The sequence below is a fragment of the Phyllostomus hastatus genome, unplaced genomic scaffold, assembly GCF_019186645.2.
Source record: "Phyllostomus hastatus isolate PE091 unplaced genomic scaffold, TTU_PhHast_1.1 phas_scaffold_193, whole genome shotgun sequence".
In the NCBI taxonomy this organism is placed as follows: domain Eukaryota; kingdom Metazoa; phylum Chordata; class Mammalia; order Chiroptera; family Phyllostomidae; genus Phyllostomus; species Phyllostomus hastatus.
This window is the reverse complement of record NW_025334015.1, coordinates 9136935-9148995: the sequence shown is the minus strand read 5'-3', so window position 1 is coordinate 9148995 and position 12061 is coordinate 9136935.

Sequence of the window (12061 nt, the reverse complement as noted above, 5' to 3'; positions counted from 1 at the left end):
TCCCCAGTTTTCTGCCTGTGTTGGGGGCACTGACATTTGAGGTTGCTCATGCTTCTTAGGCCATCAAACTCCTTCCAGCAGCTATGGAGGTTCAGCCCACATGGGAGATTCTCAGGGCTGGTTACCTCCAAGGAGGAGGCTCTCCCAGCCACAGAAGTACTTTTGCAACTACAGAAGCCGTGCCAGATCCCTCTCTCTGCTCTCTCAGAAACACGGAAGGATGGCTTTGAATTAGATGAGAGAAAGGATGAACTTCCCAACCTAGCATGCTGCAGAACTGTCTTTCCTGGATAATTCACAAGAGAGAAATAACTGGAGTCTCAGATGTTCCCCTGAAGCACTTCTAGAGGCGAGGGAATGGAAGGAATGGCCTCTTCAATCCTTTTCCAGAAATGAGCAGAACACTTCACCCCATCCCTGGGAGAGTGGCCTGGACAGGCAGTGTGTGACCCTGTTTTGCTTCAGGCCTGTTGTAACACTCTGATCTTTGGTCTTTGTTTCCTAAAGCCCCTGGTTTATCATTCCTCAGTGTAAAACTCATGATCTTCAATAGCAGTGAAGTCCCTGTGGAGTCTCCTTCTTTCTCCTTTGTAAGCATCCGAAGGGGGTGGGGTGGAGTGGTTGTGCCCACTTTCCCTTCCTCTCCTCCTCAATGCGTATTAATGGCTATAACTGGGAGACTTAAGCAGACCAGGAAAAGTCTTGAATGTCTTTGGAGGCTTCTGGTCTCTGTTGGGAAGGTTTGGGAAACTTCTTTGTTTTTTAAATAGAATGAAATGCCCCTGAAGAAAGCCCTTTGGAAGTTCCTGGGAATAGAGAAGGACATTATGGCCACACGCCCCCCATTTCAACAACAGCTGACTCCTGGCTGGCTCACTGCCGGGTTGAGCTTGCACCCTCCCTCCCTCCAACCCACCTGGACTCACACTTCGCAGCTAGGCTGGCGCCTGCCACTTGCAGTGTGACCTCAAGGTGTCAGGCTTGCCTTAGCTATACTTAAGCCTGGGTCTTTGCAACCGGGACTGAGAAACTGGTTTGTGGTGAAAGCCCTTAAGACAAAGGCAGAGGAAACCAGTACAACAAAACAAACACCGGCAACCAACCAGCCAATTCCGGATTTCCTACATCACCACCTTCTTCCCCAAATACACATTAGAGCAGGGCTGGGCTAAATCCTGCCTGCTGCCTGGATAGTCCACTAGTTGAGAATGTTATTTATATTTTTAAATGATTGGAAAAAATGAAAAAAATTATGAAATTTCATGATGCTTGAAAATGGTATGAAATTCAAATTTCGGTGTCCATAAGCACAGTTCAGTTTCATTGGAATGCAGCTATAGCCATTCATTTACACATTGGCTGTTCTGTGCTATAAGGTCAAGGGTGAGTGAGCCTAAAATACATGTACTCTCCAGCCCTTTGCAGAAAAGGTTGCAGATTCCTGAATTACAGTAGTCAAATTTTGAATGTGGGATTATTTGGACTCAGTATATGTGATTCTCATGAAATAAGAAGCTCAAAAATTTCTTGCTCTGGATGCGAAGGGGAAGTTATATAAAAATTAAAATTAAGATATCGGTGTCTTTACTTCTGTATGTAGCAATTGTTTATTATTTAATTAGTCCTTAAATAATTAAAGGGCTTTTATGTTTGTAGTACCTTATATCATGGGTCTATAGTGATTTTGAGTTTTTAATGAACTATTAGTAACTGGTATTTCTTACTCTACAACTAGAGTTTAATGGAGTGTATGTCATAAATTTATAGTGTCTGCTAAGCTCTGGCATTCTCTTGAATCTCCTTCCTATTGGAAGAGACATCTGTGGCCATCTAACCTACTTCCCCTTGCATTTTGTAGAGGAGAAACAGAAAAGCAGAGGTTTTGGTGATTTGCCTGAAGACACATAATTAGTGGCAATTTTGTCCTTAAAATACTATGGCACCTCCTGCCTGAAGATAAAGAAACGACATTGCTTTTAAAATTTATTTGCAACTCATACCTTCTTGTTAAAATTGAATGCTTTCTCTGGGCCAGGCATTGTTCTAAAGGCTCCTTTTAACTTAATTTTTAGTAATAGCAGCTTCCGACTTTGAGTGCATGTGGCAGTCTGGGCGCTGTGCTGAACAAACAACGCATAGTTTCACTCCATCCCTATGACAGTCTTCTGGAAAAGTCATCCCACAGATGAAGAAAAAGGCTGAGAGGGTCACCCAGTGAGTAAGTGGTGGGAACAGTGTTCTGACCCAAGGCCACATTCATAAGCTACCAGTCAGATTTAATATTTTTCTGGTGATGACGCTGCCTGCTGAAGCAGCATCCCTTGTTTAGAGCCAGGGATTAAATCCCGGTCTCACAGGGTCGGGAGGGACGCCAGGACTTCGTCTTTGACGATCTGAAAGAAGTGAGTAAACAGCTTTTCTCCAAAGCCTGTTACGTGCAGCACTTCCATGTAAATAGAGTTCTTTCTTTCTAAGAAAATGAATATATTTTAGCCACAATCACATTCATTTTCTTTAACTTTGGCTGTCGTATAACAGTCAAATTGCCTATAACAGAGAGAATTCCTGGTCTTACACATTGTGCTGCTGAGCACACAGCCCAGGCGGGCCAGGTTTGATTTTTTTTAAAGATTTTATTTATTTATCTCTAGAGAGAGGGGAAGGGAGGGAGAGAGAGAGAGAAAGAGAGAGAAATGTCAGTGTGTGAGAGAAACATCGATGGGTTGCCTGTCTCATGGGGGCCTGGCTTGCAGCGTGGGTGTGTGCCCCCACAGGAAATCGAACCAGTGACCCTTCGGCTTTCGGGACAGTGCCCGGCCCACTGAGCCACACTGGTTAGGTCGTGTTTGATTTTTGACATCACTTTTGTGTTGGCGCTCATCTTGTATGCCCTCTGGTTTTTGTGATTAACACTTGTATGTATAAAAAGAAATAGCATTTATTTATTTAATAAATAAATTATAAATAAATCCTACTTATTTTTATGTGTTTAGTTCATTCTTAATTCTAAATATTTTAACTTTTGGAATCTTTGGAACTTCACCCAGTGTATAGAAAGTCACTAATTCATATTCTTGAGGCTACATCAAGTTCAGTTTCCCAACACCTGTAAAGTGCTAGCTACTCTGACAGTTTTCCTACCTTCGCCTGGCCGTTCTCCTGTTTCTGGCCCCTCTCAATGAACGCCCTGCCAACTCTGTTATCTAGGCCACTGAAAACCAGATCTGTACAAACTGTAGTGTGAACCTGACATTGACTTGTTTACTGACCACACTTGAATTGGTTTTATTACACCAAGAAGCAAACAGACCCTATCATTTGTATTTTCCGTGACTCACTGCCACAAACTGGGTTCATTGTGGGGCACCCAAAATAATGAAGTTTCCTGAGGTTTCCTGTGGAATGCATCTGTGGTTACCCCCTGTGAGCCCTGGCTGCTAACAGTCACCTGCACTAGGAAGCTTAACTGCAATGGCAATGGCCTTGATGGTAACAGAGGCTTACCTCATGCTTATTTTACTGGCCAGCAGGTGGCATTGTTGGAACTCAGTATTTATCCTCGAGTACAATTTTCAGAGCAACTTTTTCAGAAGTTAGAAATCTTTATCATGCTATGCAAGTCGGAGACAGCAGCCCTTCAGAACTGTACAGACAAACAAAGCTGGCCGTTCACCAGATTTCTTACAGCTGGTCACTGGAGCAGGTGGGAGAAGGTGCTGTGTGGCGGCCGTGTGTGACGTGGCTTGCACTTCTCTGTTTCCTGGAATTCTTTCTTCACCTTGATTTCTGGCTCGTCATTGTCAGGCCAGCCCAGTGCCTTTTCACGCAGGTCCTCCGGCAGTGTGGGAGAGCTGGTAGTCTCTAGGGTCTAGGACGACCTCAATCATGAGGATAATTTAGTTTCTGTGCACCGGTTAATTACTTAATGCAAACAATACATTTCCCCCCACTTGTCATTACTGATTCTAACCGCCAGATGGGAGTCTGGTCACATCTACCTTTTACAGCTGATTGAAGAAGGTCTGAACTCTCTCTAAACAGCGGGTCTAGTTAATCACTTCTGATAACACACACACACACACACACACCCTATAAATATTTATTTTATTATACTAACTTGCCAAGCTGCACCCCTTTCTCCTGATTTTAAAGAGAAGAAAAGAGAGACAAAAAAGGAGCTGGGATTTCAGGATGGAGAGGGATTTCTCAGAACAGGTGAGGTGCTTATTCAAGGTCATCAAGGGACTTGATATAAAAACTATGTGGTTTTTAGGAATGTGCTTACAGCGAGTTAGAAGGCGAAGTGCTAGGAAGAGTGCTGGGCACCTTAGTAAGCGTATGCAAATGGTCATTGTTTTCTACCATCATTGTCCTCATGGCCATCACAGCTACACACGCCCACCTGGCCTGGCACGATAGTTGTAGAGCATCTGGAGTTTATCCTGGCACTGACCCCTCATCCTCAGGGTCCCCCTTCTTTTTGAGTCGCTCAGTGTGCTCACCTGACGTTCTGCTCCCACAGACAGAAGGAAATCCAAGTCATGACCACTCTGGTGTGATAGCAAGTCCTGCTAGGAGTGTTTAGATTTTAAGAGACCTGAGGAAGGGAAGCCAAAGGAAGTAACAACTAATGGTGGAATTTCAGACACTGTGGCTATAGCAGGAGGGAGAAATCTGGAGGGCCAGGGACATATGTCAGGGCTCCTGAGTATTAGATAGGGACACCTGCAGACGTATTGAAAGAGGATTCTTGAATGGGGATGAGGTAGGAAGACAAGCCTATGAGAACTTTACAGCCCCATCCATCCTACTTCTGAAAGATCCTTGAGTAGTAGAGGAAATTAGCCTTCTTTGACTCTGGATGAAGAATCCAGTTTCGTTTTGTTTTTTAAATTTTAGACAGCTAGGTCCAGCACACTTTCCGCCGGCACCACTTTCTGAGATTACTGGGGTTGTTTCTTTTCAGGACATTCTTCCTTGCAGTCAGCTCTGTGGGAAGTCTCATCAGGCTCATTGGCATTTGGGAACTTAAAGGGGGACATCGACATCAGAGGTGACAGGAGAAGCATTTGTCTAACCTCTCACTTTACAGACGGTAAGTTGAGCCCTATGAGGATGTGGTTCGCCCAGAGCCACACAGCTGCTTGATGGGAGATTCGGGGCTGGCTTGTGGGTTCTGAGTCTCATGTTCTCTCCAGGGACCCTCGAATCCTGCTCCTTTCTGCAGAGCAGAGTCAGAGCTCCCAGGGCTTGCGTGAAATGACCCAAGTCACAGAGCTGCCCGGAGATGGGCCCGTCAGTAGGACCCAGGCCCGTGGAGGGCAGTGGGACTATTCTTCCACGTCAGCATCCACTGTCCCCCAAGATGACCATGTGGTCCTCATTCAGAACCCTTCCTTTGGCGTGTTTGCTTTTACTTCAGTAGAAGAACCTTCCATCATGAGAGAATTCAAAGTACTTCTAGTTTAGCCATATGAGTGACTTACAAAGAAGTGTGAAACTGTTACTTGTGTGAAACTATCTAAGAATGTAGAGGATATCTCAAAAGGTGATGGAGGATCAGGAGAGGCCTGAGGATTCAGGAAGAGAGTGGGGTTTGGAGCAGCCCTGTGGCAGGGGAGGGAGGGGAAGAGGATGGAAAGGGCCCAGTGCTGCCAGCCTTGAAGGCTTCCTTCATATCTTTCCTCCTGTGTGTGTGTGTGTGCATGCGCGCTCACACCCATTTATTCTCTCTCTCACACACACACATGCACACACACACAGGTGGTGGTGATGGGCAAAGTGGTACACCTTTCCATGTCTCCCTTTTCATACCTTTCACATGCTCCTATGTCTGCAGCTCCTGACCCAGTCTTCTCTCCTCTCCTTGGGCTTCACTCCATTTCCTCTTCTTTCTGAATTTTCTTCTTTCTTCTTTTCCTTTCTCAGGTCCTCGTTCCCTGTGTTTTCACTGTTAGTAAATAATTTTCTTAAGCTTACTATGTGCCAGAAAATGTCCTAGTCTGGTGAAAGGGGAAGCTAAGTAGCCAAATAATTATAATATAATATTGCAAGTATAACAGTAGAGCTATATGCAAAAATCCTGGCATACAGAGTAGGAATTCAGGACACATTTGTTGAGTGGAATGATTAATAAGTTAGGAGAGCCCAGAGAAGGTAATGATAGCTGTAAAGATGGGAAAAGATCATGTTTAAAAACATTTCATTTGAGTGCTACTTTTATTGGACTTCAATGACTGAGTAGGGGTTCACCAGACGTTGGAGTGGAGAACCATTTTAGAAAGGTGGAGACACACACACACACTAAAGAACCTTTTCCATTTGGGAAAGTAATGGAATGCAGTGAGCCTTGCAGGTCTGGAGTGTCAGGTGCTCAGGACAATGAAGCTAGAACAGCCATTTGGGCCAGTGTGAGAAGGGGTATATTTGTTACCTGGGTACAGTGAGCTACCTTCCAGAGGGTGAAGCGGACTCATTAAAGATTTTTCAGCAGGGAAATGATATGATTGCATTTGTCGTTTGGAAAGGTAACTCTAGCAATCACACAGAATAAAGGTTGCACTAAGGAAGAGACTGGAGTAGTGGAGACCCGTAAGGAGGACTTTCCAGAGGCATGGCGGTCTGAGCTAAGGCAGCGGTGGTAGAGATGGAGAGGAATACAGTGGAGACTTTCTGAGTTGCCCGTCAGGACTGGTGATGGGTGCAGGGGGCCAAGGGAAGAAGGAGAGGAGGATGACTAGCTGCGTGGTGAGCTGACAAGAGCTGCTGTGGGCTGAGTGGAGGCAAACAGGGGGAAGAAGGTGTACACATCTGTGTGCGTTGTTTTAGGGGTGTGCACAGAAGGGCATTTGGGGCTAGAGCTGCTGAGGACTCTCTGGGATGGCTAGGTGGAGGTGGCTGCACATTAGTGAAGCTCAGGCTGTGGCGGGGCCTGGGAATGGGGATTTGGGAGCCAGAAGCTGTGAACAGTGCATTCTGCTGTATGAACATGTGCGAAATTAAGGATTCTCTTTGCTTCCTTTGCAGTTTCTACCCACCGTTTCAGCTTCCCTATTCCTCTACATTTCTTTCTTTTCATACCTCCAAGAGCAGAGTCGAAACCTGCTGTCCAGTCACTATTCTTGCTGTCTCCTGTCCCCCACATCCGGGGCCCCTCCAGAAGCAGTAGGCACCTTCAGTTTTTCCTTATGAATTGCAGTGATTTTCACCCAGTTGGGCTCTGTAATCCATAAGTGTCTTGCAGTTGGTCTGTTGGCTGATTCAGGGTGGGATGTCCTGATGGGAAGGAGAAGATTCCTGGCTAGCGTGGAGAGAGAAAGGGGAGGAAGGGAGAAATCTGTACTTGGAGTGACTTGGTGTTTGGAGTCTCACCAATCACAGCTTGAACATATTGGACAAACTTGCAGGGCTGCTGTTGCCAGGTTGGCTAAGAAGTGACATTACTGGATCCCATCACCTCCTGGCTGTCAATAGTGGCAGGCAGGAGGAAGCAAGGGCAGGCAAAGCACAGCCTTTTTTAAAAGGAGATAGCATCTGGCACCTCAGCAGAGCTCTGGGGAACCCAAGGTGGGAGAAGGGTGGGCTCTGCTCCCGGGACCCACACTCAGGTGGGAAGTGGGCCTGAGCCAGGAGCGCCACAGACGGCTTTTCTTTCGCCACCTCCCTGGGTCAAAGAATGGTTTTTATGTTCTTCTGTTAATACCAGAGTTTTCTGTCCTTGAATTTCTAATGTTCTTGAGGATCAGAGGAAACTTACACCTATTAGCCTCATGCGTACGAGGCTGTGGACACTCGGTTAGAGGTTTTCCCTGCCAGTCTGGGCTCTCTGCTCTCACCCCGGCTGCTCCCGTGTTCATCCTTGTTGCCCACCCACTTCTCCACCTCAGGAGTGACATGAAGGGGCACGAAACCTGGGGCGAGGTCTTGTGCACGATGAGGTTTGTAAGAGGTGGGGACAGAGGAGGTAGGCCTTCCACAAAGCATCGCTAAATGAGATGCCGGAGGGGGGAGAAATTAAGGGCAGTAGCTTACTAATTGGAAACACTCCCATCTCGGGAGGAAGGGTAAGAACACCCCCAACCTGCTGGGCTCTGTAAGAATGACGGAGGACAGCAGGGTGCAGGGGTGGAACCATTTCTCATTTGTAAGAATTGTGCCCCTAGTTCTTGGTGAGGCACAACCTGCCCTACCTCAGTGGGGACCCTCTCCGGGGAAGACCTTTTGGCCACCCCTTTCTCTTTCCTCTTAAATAATCCCCCTTCTAGTTATTGTCTGACATTCTACTATCAGAACTTTGTTTTGAAAAAGGCTTTGATCCTTTTTAGGTATAAATATATGTGAGTGGGAAACATTTTAAAGCTGTTATCTGCTATTTTCACTCTAGTGCAAGTGAAGATGCTGGCAGGAGCCAAGGCTGAGAAGAGGGGTAGGGTGTGTGAGGAGAATTAGAGGGGGCTGACAGAAAGCCTGGGGCAGGTAGAGGTGGAAGGGAGAGGGTTGTGCTAAGAGGAGATGGGAATGGAGGAACACTAATTTACCTAAATGAAAAGAGCAAGAACTTACAGCTCACCTGGGTTTTTCTTGGCAGAATTAATGAAAGACATTGCAAACTCCTGAAGAGAAAATTGTATCATACTTTCCAATTATGAATCACAAATATGTTATTCACTCTGCAGATGCAATGTGTCTTTACTGACGATTGTAAGGCTATTCTTCCTCTTCCATAAGTAAGTTCAAAGCTCAAACGACTGGGTCCTTTAACTATCATCCCCCAAGTAAGTCAACTGGAAAAGGGGGGATTCAGGGTGCTAGAAGAAAGCAGCCTGGAACAATTATTTGGTGAATTAACTCAAGTCTAATCTGGACCCTTTGTTCTAGCCTCCTAGCTCCAAGAGAATAAACCCAGGAGTTAAGCCCCAGAAGAAAACACAGAGTGGGTGGCTGAGAGGGGAACAAATAGAGTTAATATTTCCTCTGAGCAAGGAAGAATGGACCCAGGCCCAGAACTAATTCCTGGGTCCTCAGAAGAATCACCAGCTGCTTCAGCTGTCTCCACATCTGGGAGAGGACTGGCCAAGGGGACCAGCACATGAGGAAGTCAGTGGAGGTTGCAGCTCACTTGCTGAGCCTTCCAAGAAGCTGCCCGAAGCCCGTGCCTTTCAGGGTGGTGTCTGCTGTGCCCAGCTCTGTAGCACGCTTTCCACGAGGAGCAGATTAGACACATCTGGGATTTTTAGGGATCTTTGGCCAAGAATGGTGGAGATGCAATGCACAAAAAGGATGGTAAGTTCTTAAATCTCTTTTGTGTGTGTGTGTGTGTAAAACCTGGTTTAAATCCTCACATGGCAAATCAATGATTTAATAACATCTGATCTGAGGAATTGGGAGATTTCTTTCAGCCACTTCCTTCCCCCTTGCTGAGATCATTGAGGTTATTCCTCATTTCTTATCTCTCTTTTCTCCTTAATTTTTAACTCTTGTTTGGGGGAGGTACTCCAGGATGCTTGATTCTGCAGGTAGGGGAAAGTCATACTTGGTCCTGATGTTGGTGAATCATCAGGATCTGAGAGATGGAACTCTAAGCCTCCAGACTGAATGCTGTGGCCGCCTGCTGCTGGCCTCAGTGCACCATCCTTTGGGGCTGATCACCTGGAGCCTCCTGCACCCTCCTGGCTCAGGTAAGCAGTCCACACCTGCTCTGGGGACTGTCATGGAGACTGATCGGAAAGAAAAGGAAACCCTGGTTTTGATGAATTTCTAGTTCAGGGTGGCTATAGCCCAGTCTTGGCAAAAGTGTTTAACATTGAACTAGCAAAGGGCAGGTAAGTTCAAATGGAATATTTCTGTGCTAGAAATGGATTGCACACAGGCTGAAGGAACAGAGAAACGGAGCAGTCGGATCTGTGTGAGTTCAATTAAGTTGCTTCCGACAGGAGGAGGGAGTTACATACACAGGCAGAGATGAGGTCGAGAGGGCTCTCTCTGGGAGACAGGGCTTACACAAAGCTGTGCATGCTGAAATAACAGCTTCTGAGCAGAAGCAGCAAGCTAATTAATTTGGCTAGAGCCAGGTTTTCATGCAAAGGGTAAAGGGACAGGAGTTTATAAGATGAGCAAAGCAGCTGGCTGGGTTTCTGTAGACAAGTAACTGGATCTCCCTGTACCTCAGCTGCCTCAACTATGAAATGAGAGAACTGCGCTAGGTGACCAGGGTACCGGGCTAAGGTTTCTGTCACCGAGGTATAGGAAGTTCATAATTATGGGAGCAGTGTGTTAGGCATTCCGAACTTTCCTAGGAGATTGTGGGTGACTGAGCCAAGATTAGAACCGGAGCCCACTCAGTCAGCATTAATGCAGAGCACTGTGCCAGGCCCGGGGGACCACAAGAGTGAATGCCACACTGAAGGTCCCATTCTCATTCTCACTGGGGGAGAAGAGGAAGCCGGCCAATCCAATGTCAAGGTTCAAGTGAACAAAATAGGGTTAACTGGAAGTAAGTGCTATGGAGAAAGTAAACATGGCATCCTGATTGTGATTTGGGACTTCTTCATTTGAGGGGCCTGGGAGGGACTTTCTGAGGAGGTGGCAGTGGGGCGGAGACCTGAAGGTCAGGAGGAGGTCAGCCTAGTTGTTGAGGGGCATCAAAGACCCAGCTGAGGTGTTCAGATTTCTCAGCACAGGCTAGGCCCCTACTCCTTTTTTTGGGAGAAGGAGTTGCTTTTTATTTTTCAAAGATCATGGAAGACAGAGAAAGACAAGAGGATGCCAATAATAGAGTCCAAATATGGGCGTAGGGCTGCCAAAGTAACATTGGAAACCTATGAGCAAAGCTGGGAGAGGGCGTTCCCATGAGCTCTCTTCCCTTCCCTGTTAGAAATACCAGAAAACTCCAGAAGGTGATGATGGCAGTCATCCTGGAGGGCCAAGTAAGGCTTGGTGTTAACAAGAATAAGAATAAGAATAAGAATAAGAATAAGAATAAGAATAAGAATAAGAAAATGAGAACAGTAACAGCACCACTAGATAACATTTTCTGTATTAAGCACTTCTGAGCACTGTTTAGATATTAACTCATTTAGTCCTTATGATAACTATAGAGATGGGTAGTATCACTATGCTGATTTTAGTAGTGGAGAAGCTGAGGCTTTGGGGAGTAACTTGGCCACGTCTGCACAGCTGAGGTCGGTGGAACCAGCATGCACATCTGGGTCCTCCAAGCCTGGGCTCTTCATCATCAAGCTATACGGCCTTCCACAGGCCGCACACAGTCATGCAGTATTTGATCTGGAAGTGAGCTTAGATTTTTTCTAGACCAGAGATTTCTAACACAGCCTATGCCTGAAGACCTCTGGCAGGACAATCCCTCCTCTTTTGACAGGTGAGAAAATGAAGTCAGAGAATTAGATCAGTGATGCAAATGAGGTGCTCTGCGTGCTCTACTTCAGCAGATACTAGATCCTCAACGTCTGTCTGGTTAGGAGCCCCTGGTGCAGCGATTGACTAGAACTGCAGCTTCCCAAGAGGGGAGAGACAAGTGTTAAACAAGCTAATGGAACAAGCGCAGGAAACAAGCGCAGGAAACTCTTGGTGTGATGCTTAGCACAGAGTAAGTGCTCAATGCATGCTAGTGCGTTTGAGAAAGTCCACATGTAGGTTTCTGTGCTCAAGGGTGAGACAGTTGGGCTGTCATTGGGGAAGGGGAAGCTTTATTGACATGCTGCAGCCCTTGCCAAACCCCACTGATCAGGGTGAATGTAAAATGTCTTTGGAAACCTGGTAACCCACCATTAAAACTCCTGGGTATAGGAAAACAATTGCTTGCCCTATATAAGTGGCTTATGATTGCCCTTGGTTGTCTGAGTTTCTCTTTAATTATAGGCCCTCTTTAAATACTCAGACACACAAGGTCTTTGTAAGCTTGAACTTCCTCTCTCTCACACACAATCCCCCCACACGCACACTCTCCCTTTCATTTACAGAGCATAAACAGCCATGTCTTCCTCATTCACATAGTGGATTTCAGCCCCAGGAATCTCCATTGAAGAGGGGCCCCTGGAGAGCT